The sequence below is a fragment of the Ambystoma mexicanum genome, chromosome 7p, assembly GCF_040938575.1.
Source record: "Ambystoma mexicanum isolate Mex_15411 chromosome 7p, UKY_AmexF1_1, whole genome shotgun sequence".
Taxonomy (NCBI): Eukaryota; Metazoa; Chordata; class Amphibia; order Caudata; family Ambystomatidae; genus Ambystoma; species Ambystoma mexicanum.
Window position 1 is genome coordinate 179,856,342 of NC_090939.1, and position 17,192 is coordinate 179,873,533.

The 17,192-nt window shown below is 43.5% G+C and overlaps 1 protein-coding gene across 13 annotated transcripts in view; it reads left to right on the top strand.

Annotated features, from left to right (window-relative positions):
• ZBTB21 (zinc finger and BTB domain containing 21) overlaps positions 1-17,192 on the top strand; it is a 227,118-nt gene that overhangs the window by 33,332 nt on the left and 176,594 nt on the right. For 2 of the 13 annotated variants that reach the window (XR_011283438.1, XR_011283441.1), the window contains 2 exons: positions 9,090-9,191; positions 9,310-9,802. The exons of 9 other annotated variants lie outside the window; for them this stretch is intronic. The gene's annotated coding sequence lies outside the window, so the exon portion shown is untranslated. Of the gene's footprint in view, positions 1-9,089; positions 9,192-9,309; positions 9,803-17,192 lie in introns of those variants that run through there. 2 more of the 13 variants (XR_011283439.1, XR_011283440.1) reach the window with 1 other exon arrangement.

Below are 17,192 nucleotides of genomic sequence, written 5' to 3' on the forward strand. Positions count from 1 at the left end.
GCACAGTCTGCGCCCAAGTGCGCACCAATGTTTGCCGCTTCGGGCCCGAGGTCCACCGGCAGGAGATCGTGGGGTCGCGGGCGTCCGGCCCAGCACGCGACGCCTCCACAGCGGCTCCGGTGCTCACGGGCGTCGTTCAGATCGAGCCTCGTTGACTTGTTGCAGGTCGGGTGGCTTCTCACCAGCCGTCGCAGTTCTCTCGTCACAGGCGAGCAGCGGGACGTGTCTCTGAACCTCCCGGAGACGGCGCACGAAGCGGGATCGGTGCACCGTGCCTCCGAGCGCCGTAAGGGACACGTGGCCTCGGGATCAGCCGCAACACTATGGCACATAAGCCACCTCTCCTCCACGGCAGAGGCACCAGACAGAGCCCCACACCCAGCCCTAGGGCATGTGTTGCGCACGCAGGCCCCGCCTTCTCCCGGCCTTGCGCCAGACCGCAGCCGCGGGCTGAAGTCGAACTCCCACGGAGCCCCTAAGCGAATCGCGTCCCCATCAGGGGCTGGCGAACCTCCAGGTCATCCGAACTTTGGCGTTTTCCAACGCAGCACCGCAGGATTTGCAGGAAACGGGGACAAGTCCTCCGTGCACCCGTGACTCGGTTCTTGTGCCTTGTATTGGCCCAGAAAAGGATTTAAAGGCACAGGATTTTGAGGCGTTGCGGGAGCCCGAGTATTAGGCGGCCATCTTTGCAGTGCGCAACAGCGCCCCCCCACAACCTTTTTTTTTCTTAACTTCTGGATCTGCAGCAGCATAACTATTTGCTTGAGCATACACCTCCCCCTCACTAATTGGACTTGCCTGCAATTTTGGCCAGGAACCCACTCCTCTTTCCAATAATTGCCATTAACATTTTTGAGTCGTGAAGGTTCATCACCATCAACATTTCCTTGCACTTGTCCATCAAATGTCCCATCTCGTGGCATTTTAACCATTTTAAACTTACTTTGATAATATTTGTTATAAGTAGAAATCCCTTTCCAATTTTATAACCCTCCGCTCTTTTCTGAACTATTTTCTTATACCTAATCAAAAGGATCCAACATTGACATACACCCAATGCCAACAAAAAGATATTGTACCTTTGCTTGGCAGCCCACATTTTCCAACCAACATTTCACCTTCATGATGATATTTTGGATATTAAGCCAAGGAATTTTAAAATGATTAAATACATACGCAGCTAATCAAGGATGACCTACAGTCCACATTTTTCCCAGACCATAAAATCCTTTTTTTCCTTGTAATTTATACTGAATGATTAATGTGCTTGAAATATTTTTCTCTTTTCCATTTTATAACCATCAGGGATACTTCAAGAAAAACATTTTTGCTCAGTTACGACTAGATAACTAGCAAATCGTCTGCAGACACAATTATATCGGATATTAAATACTCCATCTATGATGGAGTGACGAGACCCATTAGACCGTGTATCCTAGTATCTCCTTTTTAGTTCCCTTGTCAAAATAAATCCATGATCTACGCCCAACATTGTCCTCCCATGTTTTTCCTAGAGATGAATATTGAATATTGCCTTCGGAATGTCCCTGCCACCAGAATCTATAAGGTTATTCTCCTCCAAGCACTTCACATCAATCTCTGTATAATCTTCTAACCAAGTTTGTGCCATATAGTAACATAACAGAGTTTTCACAGGTGAGAAAAAGAAATTCTGCTGGTGATATAAATTGCTGATTAGCCAGTGAGCTTTTCTTCTACACCATCCCTCCCTACATCAATTGCAAGGATGTTTTGATTTTGAGGATTTCTAAACGCGCTACAGGCAGACTGAACTGCATTCGAGCGCAGATGATTACTAAGTTTGTATCGATCAGAGTGACCAGAACAATCGGGATGTTCAGACTGTTCAGAATGCCGCAGCTGGCGTATAGATTTCTTAGGTTTACTTAAAGAGGAAGGTTTTTAATGCCTTTCTAAAGCTTTCCAGCGATGGGCATGAACGAATGGTAAGTGGTAGATGATTCCATACCTTTGGTCCAAAGGCCGAAAACCTCCTGTCTCCCTTTGAGACCTGCTTAGTCCGAGGTATGGACATTAGCATTTTATCTCCCGATCTAAGGTCTCCTGATGGCTCAAGGTGGTGAATTTTAGCACTAAGATATTTTGGTGCCTTGTCATAGTAGCACTTGTGCATCAGACAGGCTATCTTAAACTTGACCTGATCCTCCACCATCAACCAGTGAAGGGATCTCCGTGAGGACGTCACATGGTCTCTTTTTCCCAAATGGGATATCAGCCTAACTGCTGCGTTCTGTGCCCTTTGCAATCTCATCTGTTTAATCGGAATCTCTGTCAACAGACTGTTTCAGTAATCGAGATGGGAGTTAGTTGAGGCCCCCACGACCACTGCACGGTCTTCCGCTGCCACGTACGGAAGCACATTCCTAAGCATGCGTAGTGAATAATATACATCCTTCACTTTAGCACCTACATGGGCTTCACTGCCCAGGTTTTCCTGCCATATACATCCCAGATTCTCTACTTTCTTAGAGAACTGGATATCTTCACCTAGGACTCGTGGGGTAATCTCTTGTTTTTGCGCCCTCACCTTATTTCCTGCACTAAATAGGATTACCTCTGTTTTGGCCGCATTAAGCTGCAGCTGATTGCATGCCATCCATTTTTTTATTTCCTGCATGTTCTCTGTTTCCACGTAAATCTGGGTGTCGTCGGCATACGAATGAAATCTCAATCCATACTTCCGTAAGATGTCAAATAGTGGCCGGATGTATAGATTGAAGATCAATGGTGACAGTGCTGACCCCTGTGGGACTCCACATTTTAGCCACAACAGTTCTGATAGAAACCCTCCCAGTGTTACCCGCTGGGTCCTGTCCTTCAGAAATGAACTGAACCATTTTACCACTACTTCTGAAGCGCTTCCCACCATCCCAATCCGCTGGAGGATGATTTTGTGATTGATTGTATCGAACGCCGCGGATAGATCCAGCATTAACAAGATTGTCGATCTACCTCTATCCGCGGCTTCCAGTAAATCGTCCTAACCGTCTAGCTCCTATATAAAAAAACCGAATGCTTTTTTTATAGTAGAAAGCAGGCCGGCACTAAGTTGGCCCTTTCAAGGTTTTTTAAAAGAAATGGAATAAAAAAAAAAGTTTACAGAAAAAAGTACATGCAGTCTAAATAGCCATATTTCCTAAAATAAAATGCCAAAAGATGTCAACTTATTCAAAAAACTTTCTGGATCCATGAGAATTCTAAGACAGGACTTTTACAGCACCTTTTCCCAATTCAGAAGCAAGTACCTTTCTTTATTTGGCATGTTTCATGGGGGACAGGATCCTCGGCAATCGTCCTCCTGTTACTATTCCATCCTTTTTTCCAACGCCATTCTACCCTCCCAATTCCCCATGCAATTTCTCTCTGTTTTTCAATACAAAGTGATCCGGCTTCCCACTATTTGTAAATTGAGCGTCTAAAGATGTGTTGTAACTTTCCTACTCTTTGTCCATGGTAGTGCATCATATCCCATAGCTATAAACGACTACTTCTTGCAACAACATATTTCAAATAACCAGAGATTTTTAATTAGTTTTTGCCATCCTAATGTTAATATGATTTGATCATTCGAAGGGTAATTTCCTGTGAAGTAACAACCCAGAGCTAAGGAGGTATATCTTCAGAAATTTGCAGCAGGCACTCCCTATGTAATGTCAGCTGAGGTTTGTCCTCAAAGATGGCGTCCACTCCAATTATTTTATTTTAGAAAACCTTTTAACATTCTGATTAACAAACTCCGGAGCAATCTTCCCATTAATGGCGTTCATTAGCGACCTGGTGCGACCTCGTCATCCGACGGGGCATCAAACCAATGGTTGAAGTCGCCCATCGCTAATGCAGGAGATTGCAGCTTTGTGAGGTTGTTTAGGAGATTTAGAAACTGCTCTTCAAATAAAGGCAAAACCCTTGGGGGTCTGTAAAGGACAATTATCGTAAGTGAGGTGTTTTCAGTCAGCTTGAGTTTGACCACCAGGCTATAACAGTCAGCAGGGGATTCATGGGCCAATATATGAAACTGTAGAGCTATTTTAAAAATGGGGCAACTACCCCCACCCTCCCCCCTGCCGACAACTTGGTCCACTCTGAGAGTAGCACAAAGAGATGGCAAGAAGTGCTTTTGAGGGGGTGGCTTGATCCAGCCAGGATTCAGTCAGAGCGAGAATATCTCTACTGGAGGATTCCAGAAGATCAAGTATCTCAGCGTCATGCTGGCGCAGGGAACGCGTGTTTAAAAGTCCTGCACGCAGGACCGAAAGAACGTTACTAGCATCCACTGGCGACAAAGGCGCACTAGTTAAATGCAGGGACATTTTGACATCAACTGGTATGTTGGGCTCCTGCCTGTGGGAATTGCTAAGTTAGGAAATTTCATTATTATAGGTAGCACGGAGATGGGAACTGCAGCAGGAAGCTGAAGACCATCTAAAGACACCTGGGAGACGCTAATCTCAACACAGGGGTTATGTCACTCCATGGAGGCCGGTGGCCGAGTATTGGGTGCAACAGGGTCCTCCTTGTGGTTAGCCGCCAGCCTCCCCTGTCTGTTTCGTTGTATAGACCTAAGATCTGTGCTTGGCAAAGAGGTTTTAAGAACATCCATATTTAAAAGCAGGCGTAAGGAGGGCTTACCATATGATCAAGCTGCAATAGCCTGTGCACAGCTAAACGCACCGGCAAAAAAACAGAACTAACAGTGCAGTCGCGCTGGTGCACCTGGAGGCAGACTTTCGCTGAGCACAGAAAAGAATCAGCAAGTGTGGTCCCTCAAGCGTGCAGTGTGAAGACGCTGATTCAATTCGCTTTAGGGACTTGTCACTTCAAGATACTATGAACTATGGCAGATACGAGCTGGCAAAGTAGTGAAGGTAATTAAAACGGCGGAATAAATTGCACAAAGTAGTATGAGCTAAAATGAATAAAATGCACAATCAAGCTAGGCACAAGAACAATAAAACATGGCAACACACACAGTAAAAGCAGTAATGTTTCGCAGCCCGTGATGGACAAATAGAGAGGAAGGATTTTGCTAGGAGGTCAACACCACCTCGGATGGCGTGAGTGCGATCTGCCCTGAAGATGGTGTACTCTGAGGTGGGAATGCAAGGGTGAGCTGGGGGTCAGAGGCGCTATGTATACAGGATTCTGTGATGGCAAGCAGGTTGAGGTCGTGGTCTAGAATGAGTTCCTGGATTTCAATAGCAGGAGCTCCCAATGAACTGGCATTGATGAGTGCACACTTGAGTGAGGCAGTCTGCTCAGTAGGTGCATGGGGTAATGTGCTGGATGAGGGAGTATTGGAGGAAGTGGTGGGAGGGGCAGAGGCGATGTGGTGCGAGCGGCCAGTCTGTCTTCTTGAATCGCCTGCAGTCGGGTGGCAGAAGCCTAGCAGTGTAGAGGTAAGTGCTAGTTCTGGAACATAGTTTGTGGATGCTTTGTGCGCCGCTTTGTGGGCGAGAGAGGTATGTTAAGTGATGTAGGTGCGGTTTACCATTAGCGGTGAGGTAGCATCCATAGTTTGAGTATACAGCTGTCTGTTCTGGCAGCTATTCACAATATTACTGTCTGAAGCATGAATATGAACTGTAGGTGGGCCAAACCGAAGGTGCATGGAGCAGCTGGGTTTGGGGTAGCTCAGGCTTGAGAGTGAGTAATGTGGCAGGTTCAGCGTGAGAGTGCTGTGCGTGCAGGTGCTTGTGTGCCATGCTAAAATTAGCTCTGTAGCACTGGGGGCAGGAAGGGAGTGGGTTTAGGTAGATCGCAGGGCAGAGAGCGTAGTGGGGCGGGGCAGAGGGTCATTTTAGCGAGCTGTCTCGCTGGTGCCTGTGTGCTAGCGGAGGAAGGCCTGAAGTTGCCAGAAGGGAGTGCCATATTGAGCCCTAGTGAGAGTGAGGAGGAAGGCAGAAATAAGACGGGAGGAATGCGTGCAGCGTTATCCCTACTAGTGGGGTAACGAGTACTGGTAGTGGGTGATGAAGCAAGGCGGCATAGGGCTCCGGAGGCACGGAAAGGATGTTGATAGCATGGTTCGAAATTGAGGTGAGCTGGGTGCTTGGTTAGCCTGACATCAACAGCAGCCAGGACCCACCTTTGTCTCTCCATCCGAACTGATGCCGAAGAAACGTACCTACGTGGTGACAACTCTTTGTGTTTGGGACAATCTATAAATAACCATTAGGACACATCTATATGGCATACAAAGCATAAGGGGGTCATCAATAATGGACAGAAGGGTAAATTAGCATATTATGTGGAAGTTATGTTTGCAGAACGCTATGTACTAGCCACTGCTTCTCCAGCGGTGGGGCCTGCTCACTGGTTAATGCTGGATACCCAGGATCTGCTTTTTAGCTCCTGTTCGTCCAATCTTAATTTTGATCCCTGCAATAGGTCATGAGTATGCAGGGTGCTGACCAGTGCAGCATTGTATGGTTTACCTTGCACATATGCGTGAGAGAGTTCTTTGGACGCTGGGCACAATGGGCGTCGGATGCCGATGTTCTGCGCTTCTAGGCAGCATGGTGGCCATTGAAGGGGAGAGTGCAAAGAGCAACGATCATGCTCTGTTTTTTTATGTTAGAGGTCACTCTGATTTACAATAATTCCAATCCTTTCAAATCTTATATTACACAATGGCTGAAATACATGGACGTTATTTCGATTATTTGATCAGGATTGATGGCCTCTGCCCAGGAATTTGTAGAATGAATAAACTGCAAAACAAGAGGTGATGGCTGGAAGGCTTGGAATTGATGCTAAGCTCTGGGCAACCCTCCAGACCATCATTATTTGCCTGCCAAGCAATTACAAAAGGGGAAAGACCACCTGCAAATCGAGCGTGGTTCCACCCCAAAAGGGGCAGTCTAGCCCAAACTGCTTGGTCACATCCCTGCTGCACGAGACCACAAGCATCCCCCAAACGCAGGTCGGCATTGTTGGGCCTCATCAGTGAGGTGTAGCTTGGGTCTCTAGACACAGCAGGCACGGGACCCACGATTGGGCATACCTGTCCCACATGGGGTGACTTGCACAAAACAAGAGAGGTGATGGTCTTCCCCCTTCTTTAATAGCTTTGCAGGCGAAGAACCATGGTATGGTCTGGAGGGTGCCCAGAGCAATGCCTGAGGTTAAGATTAATATAAACCTTCCAGCAATCACCTCTTTTGTTTTGAAGGGATAAACCTCCAGAATAGTTTTGTGAAATGTAAACATACTATGAAAACAGAAGAGGTACATTTTCTAGATATTCATATCTACAGTATTGACGACAATTTGCTAGTGAATCCATTCCATAAGGTACCTTTATAAAAAATGCTTTATTGCATCATCAAAGCCATCACGCCAGACCTATATAGACCAACCTTCCTTTTTGGACAATTTTTAAGGCTGAGAAGTAGATGAGAGGTGGTGCAGTAGATGTTCTTTTCAAACGCATATTTATGGGGCAGCATGACCGTGTGGAATGGAACAATATGTATACGCCTGGAGATTGTAAAAGTGTACTTTGTTACAGCTACAGTCTGGGTACATCTTATGTTTCCTGGTTTATCGTGGAAACTGCAACATGATCTAAATTAATGTACACGGCTAAACTGCCATAATTCACACCCCAGGTAAAAACCTGCAGGCCTGATGCAATTGAAACCGAGCTGGCAAATTCAGTTTTAATTGCACAAAGCAATGTTATTGTCTCTTATGAGAAATATCGTTTTTTTTTTTTGTTTTTTTTTAAATGGAAGACCAACCACTATTAGTCAAATATAAAGCTTTTAAAAAATAAAAGAAAATAGGGGTTGAGGGGGTCAGAGAGGGGACAGAAAGCACATGCATATATCAAAGGAATAACGGGGAAGTCAAACGTGTATAAAATATGAAAACACATTTCTTAATACATTTAGATTAGCAACACATTATTTTGGTTGCTGAAATGTAATGCAATCAACTTCTCCGAGCTAGATAACTTCAGCAATTTCTTTGCATTATTCATACTGTGAATGGGCCAGTTCTGTTATGTTCTGTTAAAATTGCATCAGTCCTGCAAGTTTTTACCAGGGTGTGAATTATGGTAGTTTAGATGTCTGTCTACTATCACGTCTTCACACCACAGTAAATAGAACAATTCCTGAGCTCCTCCATTTGTATTTTGTGTATTTAAAATGCACGGGCCATGAGAATGCTAATATATTTTTTTTTTGACTGTTTGAAATGAGTATTGTTGCAGTAGATGCTCTCTCCAAATGAATACTCTTATTTATAATTGCTTGATGGACAGAGATGGCGCTTGACGGGTCGATCTCGTGGGCCGTCAGTACTAATTCCTTATAAGATGGCGGGCTGTTACAACTATTGAACCTATGCTGAGTTTTCTTTTCTCTCGTTTCGGGTCATGTGACTGTGCCGGAATCCACATTAAGTTGTTGTTGCTTGTGCAATTCTTGTCATTAAGAACAGCAGTTATAGCCGCAGCTGGCCTGGAATATATTTATAATTCATGGAGTCTGATCCGCACATGGATAATTGGTTAGTTGTGTACCTTTTGATCACGCGGACTAACTGCATTTACGGTTGCGTCTCTTAGTCATCGGTTGTATGTGTTTGTATATCCTTTGTACAGATAACAGTAGTAAGACTTGCATGCAGAGAAATCTTCTTAAGCAGTAAAATGATGGAGATTGGAGACCATCATTGGGGTTATGCCGAGTGTATATACAGATGAGGTTTGGAGGTGGATATTTTATGTTGGCCCATTTCTGAGTGACTTTGGATCCGATTAGAATTGAGAGAGGGACCCGAGGCTGTGAATCTGGCAAAATGTGTGATGCACATTAGGGTGTGGTGTGGGCACTGTTTGTATATCTTTCATTGCACGCCCTTCTTTATTGATGGCATGACTTACTTAGAATGGCATTTTATGTTCTATGTACGAAACTTGGTCTGATCTTTTCTTGATTGAGAATACTCTTTTCGGTTGTATGTTGATACCCTCAGTATAGTGCTGCTGTAATATAGGCATAATGAGATGTGCATATTTTGGTTGTATTTCACAGCATGTTGATGGTGACCATGGACGTTTTTGTGAATTGGTACATTTTATGTACTTGTGAACTGAGATCGGGAGATACCTGTACCGAAAGGATAGACATCCACAGGTATTTCAAGGAGGTGTTTATTAAGTTGTGTGGCAAGGACTGTTGATTGGACTTAGTTGCGGTATTTGGTTGCATTTTAATATTTTTTTTTTCATTTGTTTGTATTTTGTTTCTTTAGGATTCGTGGTCATTCATTTTAACTTGGGTTTGGATTCTCGTGGTTTTGAAGAAGGTCTTGAATGGAAATAACTTATCGCAACAGCTATCTGGAGGATCATACATTTTCTGTACCTTCTGTTTCGGATTGAATGTGCATGAAGACTTATGCATTTCAAACATGGGTACCCCTGAGGAATGTCCAACATTGATAGGTGTCAGGACAGAAACATGCTGGGTCATGGCATTGAATTAGATTGATGTGCTTATGTAATAATTATTTTTCAAAGTACATACATACTAGATAGCCATTATGCACATGCATGTACTATGCCTAGCAGTGTTATATCAAGTGCTGTTGGCATATTTCCCTGCGTTGTGTTTGGGCACTTCTTCCTTTTTTTGATGTTTAATGTTTAATACATTTTTATGGGATGTCATGTATAATTATGCACTTTTAAATAAGAATGTGTCTAAATAAAAGTTAATGTTTGTAAATAGTTGCAAAAAAACAATTAGTTTTTAGTTGGCCTTTTCCTTTTGAAAGAATCAATACTTGTGTTAACATCCAGGCAAACGAGCAAGTTCAAATGTCATCTGTATAGAAAGACTCAGTTGTACAGGGTTCCAGAAGCCCCATTCTTTATTATTAGTTTTTGTTTGGTTCTTGCAATGTTGCCATTTAAAACCCAACTTCTTGAATTGGGGTATAAAACTACCATGTCCTCAGGTCCAAGTAAATTGTCTTCCAAAACCATGCCTTGCAGCTGGTTGAATTCTGATATCTGAGATAGACCTGCTCAGGCTCCATTACTCACTAGACAGCCACAGAAACATAATATGAATACAATGTCATTTTGAATGTCATTTTGCTTTTCAAATTGTAACCACTGTTAATCTGTGTTCTTTTCAAATTATGTTAATGGCATATGCTTGCAGAGACAGGCCATAATACAGTTTCCCAAACCAGACTTTAATCAATCTTGGGGCAGCAAGCCTGCTTTTGTACGATAAGCTAAAATTACCACACAATGGTGATATAAAGGAACGCTCCCCAACAAGTACTGAACACAATCGCAGAGTGAGGGATATTTTAGTAGGGAATTACAAATATTCAAAGAATAGAAACGGTTGCCTTAAAAAAAGAGAATTTTTAAAAAAGTGAAACTCTCTCAAAAACTGGGTTTGGCATCTTAAAAACACCATGCCAAATAAATCTTCCGCAAATGTCAGCAAACTGTCACATGTGGTGTGGACTACAGGGGATTTGCATGAATCCAGCCATGGGTGAACATTTTCCAGATTGAGGTTCTAAGGTACTCAAAAGGCCTGTTCCCAGACAATGTGATTGCTTCTCTTGGCACCCTTCTCTCACTTTCTACAACAAGGTGACAAACAATAGGAAATACAAAACCAGGAGGGCATGGTAAATGGCCTTAAGCTACTTGTGCAGATCCAACATCCAGAAAAAGGGTGGGTGCACAAACCAGCCTTTAAGGAAGTAGAGCGGCTAGACCCGAGGCCCAGGGAGTGATGGGTAGTAAGGCAGGCCACGTGCCGTGGTGATGGCATGACTTACTTAGAAGACACTGGTTTGTGCTAAACAGGGAATGGCACTGCGCTTAAGAACACAAGCACAAAATAACATATTGTGCAGGGCTTTTAGGTTAGTTGGTAACGTTGGGTAATGGGTAGATAGGGGAGCAGTGTCATAATGTAGCATGAGCTATTAAACATATTGCTATAGGTTGCGACAGCGGCCATGTTTAAGCAGGCCCAAGCCAAACTAGAGAAAGGATGCAGGCTTTATTTAAAGTGCTGTTTATTTCTGCTGCTAAGCAGAAACGCACAAATCACGAAGGCCAAGAGGAAAAGGGGTGCTGAACAAGCCCCAATTATTATTTGCAAAGGAGGACTCTCAGGGGCCATAAGATAAAGTCAAGACGCAGGTGTGTTCCCACCAGAAGATAGTTATGAATACACAATGGTTGCAAAGAACACTGCGCCGGGGTGCGCAGTCCAGAGCAGTGCTAAAATTGAGACCTGGTTTGGAGCAACTGTGCCCCCTGCACCCCACACTTCGACCCCCCCACAACCCGATCACCACAGACCAGCTCGCCTGGTAATAAGTGTTGTATAGCAGGACGATTAATTAGCTGAAATCTTATGTTTAGCTGTAGGGTATTTTGAATGTTTTTTCCAAACCAAATTGGCAGTATAGCATGAGAAGGGAGGTGTGGGCTGAGCAGGTGCAAAGGTGTGAGGGACCACATCTGGGGTTTTATCAAAACATACCATGAGTTGTGCCAACCAATCATGGGGTATGCATTTTTTGTCGGTCAGCAAAATGTCATTGAGAGGGTGGTATGTTGTAAAGCAGCTAATGGGATGTCTTAATGTAAAGTGTTCTTTAGGGTGTTACTGAGGTGTAGCCAATCAACCCGTTTGAATTATCCTAAAATTATTGCAATGGGGAGATTATGTAAATGTGTTTCCCACTTTTAAATATTGTAGCCTGGAAGTGGCAGATGTTTTGCTGCTTGTCTTCCTCCCGGCTGTTGCACCTGTGTACACTTCATTTGTTAGAGTATCTTGGATTTTTGCTGGACCATGTGTGGGAGCGCACCTTTTACACACTCAAACACAAAATGCTTCATTATTTTACTTCATCCAAAGCTTTACGAACAAATCCTCTGAATATAGCTATATCACTGATAATGCATTGATCACCTGCATCACTCGTTACAGGCATCCATGGAAAGAACCTAACTTTATTCAGGATGGACAGACTTTCAATCCTTTACCCTAGACTCTGTACAATGATATATTGGCGTAATTCCCCACTAGGAGTAATATGAGTCATCCTTTGGATATCCTGACGGACTCTTAACACCTGTACCAGTGTTACAAACTAGACATCCCAATACCTTGATCAACCTATCCTAGCAGCCTGCCCTCACTGGCTTAAAGGGGTGACCAATAGAGCTCCATTGACCCCCACCCGTCTTGGACATATGGAGTCAATATAGTAACTTTCACCTTACTTTTGATCTCTTCAATTAACAGAGGGGATTATATCCAGACCAATTTGTGTACTGAATGGAGTTAGTAATTGCCAGCTGATTGTCCTACGTACACTAATAAGACTGGTCTGATGAAGGTCTGAGCATACAAAAAACGAGAACCTAGCGACGAAAGCAAGGTGGTCAAAATTTGACGTACTATTTAAAATTCCATGAAGAGGCTACCACTCGCTATCGAAGGAAAACGTACAACCAAAACATAGTGGCCTCGGCACTCAACTGTCATACTGACGTTTTTAAATTTTCATCCAACCTAATCCACCCCATCATCTAACTTAAAATAATCTAGTGGATAAAATGGCAGGTCTTTAGAGACACCACCAACACGTTCTACCTCCCCTTAAAGTTGCAGTCCCTTACCAAGCAACGTTACAGTTCCAATAATCTTCTGCAGGGGGCATAATTAAAGCAATGAAGGCACCAAACATTCTAGCATCATTGACCAAGTACAGCATCCATACCCCTCTCATAGCAGGAATCTTTAATGTATATTTTACCAACAGTCCAATTTCTTGGACTTTTAAGCAAGATTGAGTAACATACCTAAGGAAGGCAATGGATTTCCCATGGACCATTGAAAAATATCACCCCCATTTCCAACATCCACTTCATTACGAAAAAGCTTAGAAACATGTGTCAATGTGTCAACCTTCAGCCTACAATAAATCCCACGACCTGTTTGATGAAAACTATTGTACCCAAACTGCAATACCTGTTGAGAGGAGATATCTTGACATTGCAGGTTTATACTTCTCTACCTGTGCAACTTACGATACTGTGGATCACACAAACAAAGGGAGGGGTCCTGGAAAGTGTAGATCACTGCGCTTTTCCGCGGTGTTCACTGTTGCGTCCTGCAGCAGGCGAGTAGTTCACACAAAGACTGGCCCCTAACGTCTTAATTTGAGCTCAAATTGGGTTGGGTGGGGGAACTGAACTCTTACCATGTGCTGGAACTTGAGGAGTCTGGGCTTGTATCTTAAATTGGAGTCTTGCGTAGAAGTTAAATTACGTGCTTTTATTAGCCAATTGTGCCGACAGTGTTTCGACCCAACAGGGGTCTTTTTCAAAGCATGTATCAATTTGGCAATGATAATGCGCTCAATAGTGTGAGAAACCAGAAGGTGTCTTACCCAATAGTCTCAGGGGACCTGTCATCCAGGTGGGCAGGACATGGCCATCGCTTTTGGATCCAGTTCCTGGAAAGGACCCATTTGGGAGGATCACCTGGCTTGGTCTTCGGGGAGTGCGAAACTGGATGGTGATACGCGGTATCCCCTTCCCTGGAACACTTTTATCCTATCCTACCATGTAGGATATTTAGGAACTCTATCACCCCCCGCTCCCCTTTTTTACAACACTAACACTTTCTCATGGACAGCCCGCTATGAGAGAAAACAGACTAACTCCCGAGCAGTATACATGACCTGTCCCAATACATTGACTCTCTGGCCAATTTATCACAGTGCACTCCTTTTATTCCTAAAAATTTGATAAAGTATAAATTTAGTAGCGGGGTGCCGGGGAGAAAACCAACCCTGACACTAGGTTGTATAAACTATACTATAGACAACAGATAACCACACACTTGTGGATTTCTCCCGTCCCCTGCACACCCAAATGATATTGTAAATACAACCAATTCGTGAATGATTTCTATATGTTCAATTCTGTAATTCAAAAATAACACTTTGCTTATAACTCTTGTCTTTTAAAAAAATTCTTTACTCAAAGAAATGTATATATACACACTTATGTCACAATACATAGGTCAGGCGAGGTCGGGCAATTACTGACCATCATACACCCCTGGCTTCCATTAAGCTTCCCCACAAAGATAAAAGGCGGAGCACAAGAGCACACGCTGAGTGAGGCAAAGCACACTAGGAAACAGCAGTTTCGAGACGGCAGCTGAACCAGAGAGGAAATACGGCAAAACAGAAGGGGATCGCAAGGATGCAAATTCCCATAACCTTTTTGACAAAGGCCCATTATTTTCCTGAACCCTCGTATAGAAAGCGTAAAACCAGGAGTCCTGCATTGTGTGTCGGAGATACCTGTGGCCCTTGCGCATCAATCAAGGTGGGGAGAATCGCCAGCCGCCCTGGTACCGTCCTTGGCTCCAAGAACAAAGCAGCATCGGTGAAATCAACTGTAAGCGATTTCAAATCGTCCGGCACACACCCAAGTCCACGCCTAGCGTGTAATGCACAATTGAAATCCTTATTAATTTTGTGTCTAAAAGTTCTTTATTCTGAACGATATACCACTCATATCACGCCCCTCTCCTGGAACCCCCCAGGTCACACTGAACCAGGAATCGGGCTGGTTTGCAAAGTTACAATATTTATGTATTCACAATTTAATCACACTCTGTTTTAATTGGTAAACAATAATCACCAATGGGGTGATGTAACACAGAATAATCTCTTTAATACACCAGGAGTAATATTGAGAAAAACAATTCAACACAGAAATGATACTTTTGTGTGTGTGTTCAAATTAGATGGCACTGTGGTTACTAGTTCCCTCTGCACACCCCTTAACCCCCAATAGACAATGCAAAGAGGTAGGAGGAGAGAACAGGTATTCAGGAGTTGCAAAAATTCCAACAGAATATCAATCCCACTCCCCACCCCCCCAGCAAACACAAGAGAGAACGGTATTGACTGGCAAGCTGTCAGAATGGTTTTTTAAAGTTATCTTAGAATGGAATGGGCAAAACACTAAATATGGTCTAAATTGCTGAAATTATTATAAATTCTAATGGGAGCCGCTTTGGATAGTTGCACATAAACACAAGGAATGATTCAATACCAAGAAAACATTTGAAATCTTAAAATTAAGGTCGGGATCAATCAAAAGCTGTTTTACACGTGTCAGAATTTCCCAAAACGGAAATTCGCAGCACACTTTTCACTCTATGGGAGAACTATATGGATTTGGAATGCGAAAAATTGCAGACGTTGAAATTTTGTTTCTAGCACAAAAACTGAGGAAGTTATGAACGTTTTAGTGGAGGTTGTTTTTTCGAGATGGGCACAAAAATGGAAAACAGGAATGCACTTTGAAAAGGCAAATGGAATTTCTTACACTAGATTGACTATAGAAAAAGAGAATGCCACACATGAATCTCCACAGTTCCTGGCCAGGGAACCCTTCACGTGGTGGATACTCCATTTATTTCTGGGATTCCCTTTAGTTACTCACAACATTAATGACTTATGATTTTAGAAAACAAATGAGAGAAATTCAGTGCAAGAAAAGTTCTGACAATGCTATGATTATGAATTGATATTGGGATGACACTTTGCAAAGTACATATGCTATGTGACACTTATATCTATAGATACTCACTAGATATGTTTTTAAACAGTACCGTCAGGATTCTGGTCCGTCAAAATTCTGGTCAGGGAAGGGAATCTGGTTCTGGGACAGACAGCTGGGCACCTCGGACTGGGTCTGCAATCAGCAAGGCGTTCTGGTCACCGCACTGCAGGACTGGACTGGATCTGCAATGCACTCTGGTCACAGCACGGCTGAGGATTGGATTGACCCGCCCTTCTTGGTTCTGAAGATAATTATTTTAGCAGGCAAGCAGTACAGCGCAGCCCGGCAGTATATGATTCTCCCCTTAGGTGGTGGGATTCTGGTTCTGGAATTTAAGGCCTAGATGAAAAGGGGTCTTTCTGCTTTGCCAAGTTTCTGGAGTCTGGAGCAAGGAAGATGGATAGTTCTGCAGCAGGGTGCTCTGCCAGAATTCGGATAGTGGGTGAATCTGTCAGTCTTTTTTTGAGTGCTGAGCTGTCCCTATTTATGCTTATGATAAAGGGGTGTGTGTGCCGGTTTACCCTAAGCTCGCCCCTTTGGCAGGCGATCGGCCAGAGTCTGCTCTCTGCCTTGATAGGAGGAGAAAAACAGTGTGTCACCTGCATGGTGTGGGGTTATGAGGATTGGAGTACACCCCTTGCCCCTTGAACACAAAATCTACTTGTGGCACAATTAATATTTACACAGGTGCAACCTCTATAACGATCACCTATACAGATTACATATTTGGTGTAGCAGCTACTCCTCAAAACCCTGTGGCGGTGAGATCTTGTGTCTGCTTTTCACAGAATTTTGCCCTTTTCATCAGGAACACAATGTTCAATTTATCAGCAAATTTCTACTGGGGTGCGCGTATTACATGGGCATAAGTGTATAAAGTTTCATACTTCTAGCAAAAATGCATTTGGTGTAAAATCACATTTTCTGCCATTTCCTTCCAGAATGTCACACGATTTTGCTTCCTCTTAAAATGTCCAGCCAAAATTTAGATTCACAAATGTTTTTTGTATTTTTAAAAATTTTAAGTGGCAAGTTAGATGTATTTAAACATGTTCTTTGGGAATGTTTAGCCACAGACGGCTGTTGGGGTCCGCCTCTTTCTGTCTCCCTGCAGTTCAAAAGCAGTCTCCTCCCTGTTGTTCCTGGCAGAGGAAATTTACGACCCTTCACACTTAGCATTTCCTTTAGCTGGTAGGATGTCGATTGTTTACTTCCCCACTGCAGCCTAGATTCTTCTCCCACCCTATTATCGCGTGGGTGTGATTTCCTGGTGGAGGGGGAGGCCTTGCCTCTGTGGGGAAAGCTGTTATTCTAGTCTGGTAGCTTTGAGCCAAGCTTGCTTTTAACTCTCATTCAATATTTAAACCATGGGATAAAAACAGTTACAAGATGGGTTACTACTGGGAAAGGGCATTGTAAACATTTGATTTCAGTTTATGCAAGATTAAAGTTTTTAATCAAGCAGGCTTCTGACATCTGTCATTCAGGCGGC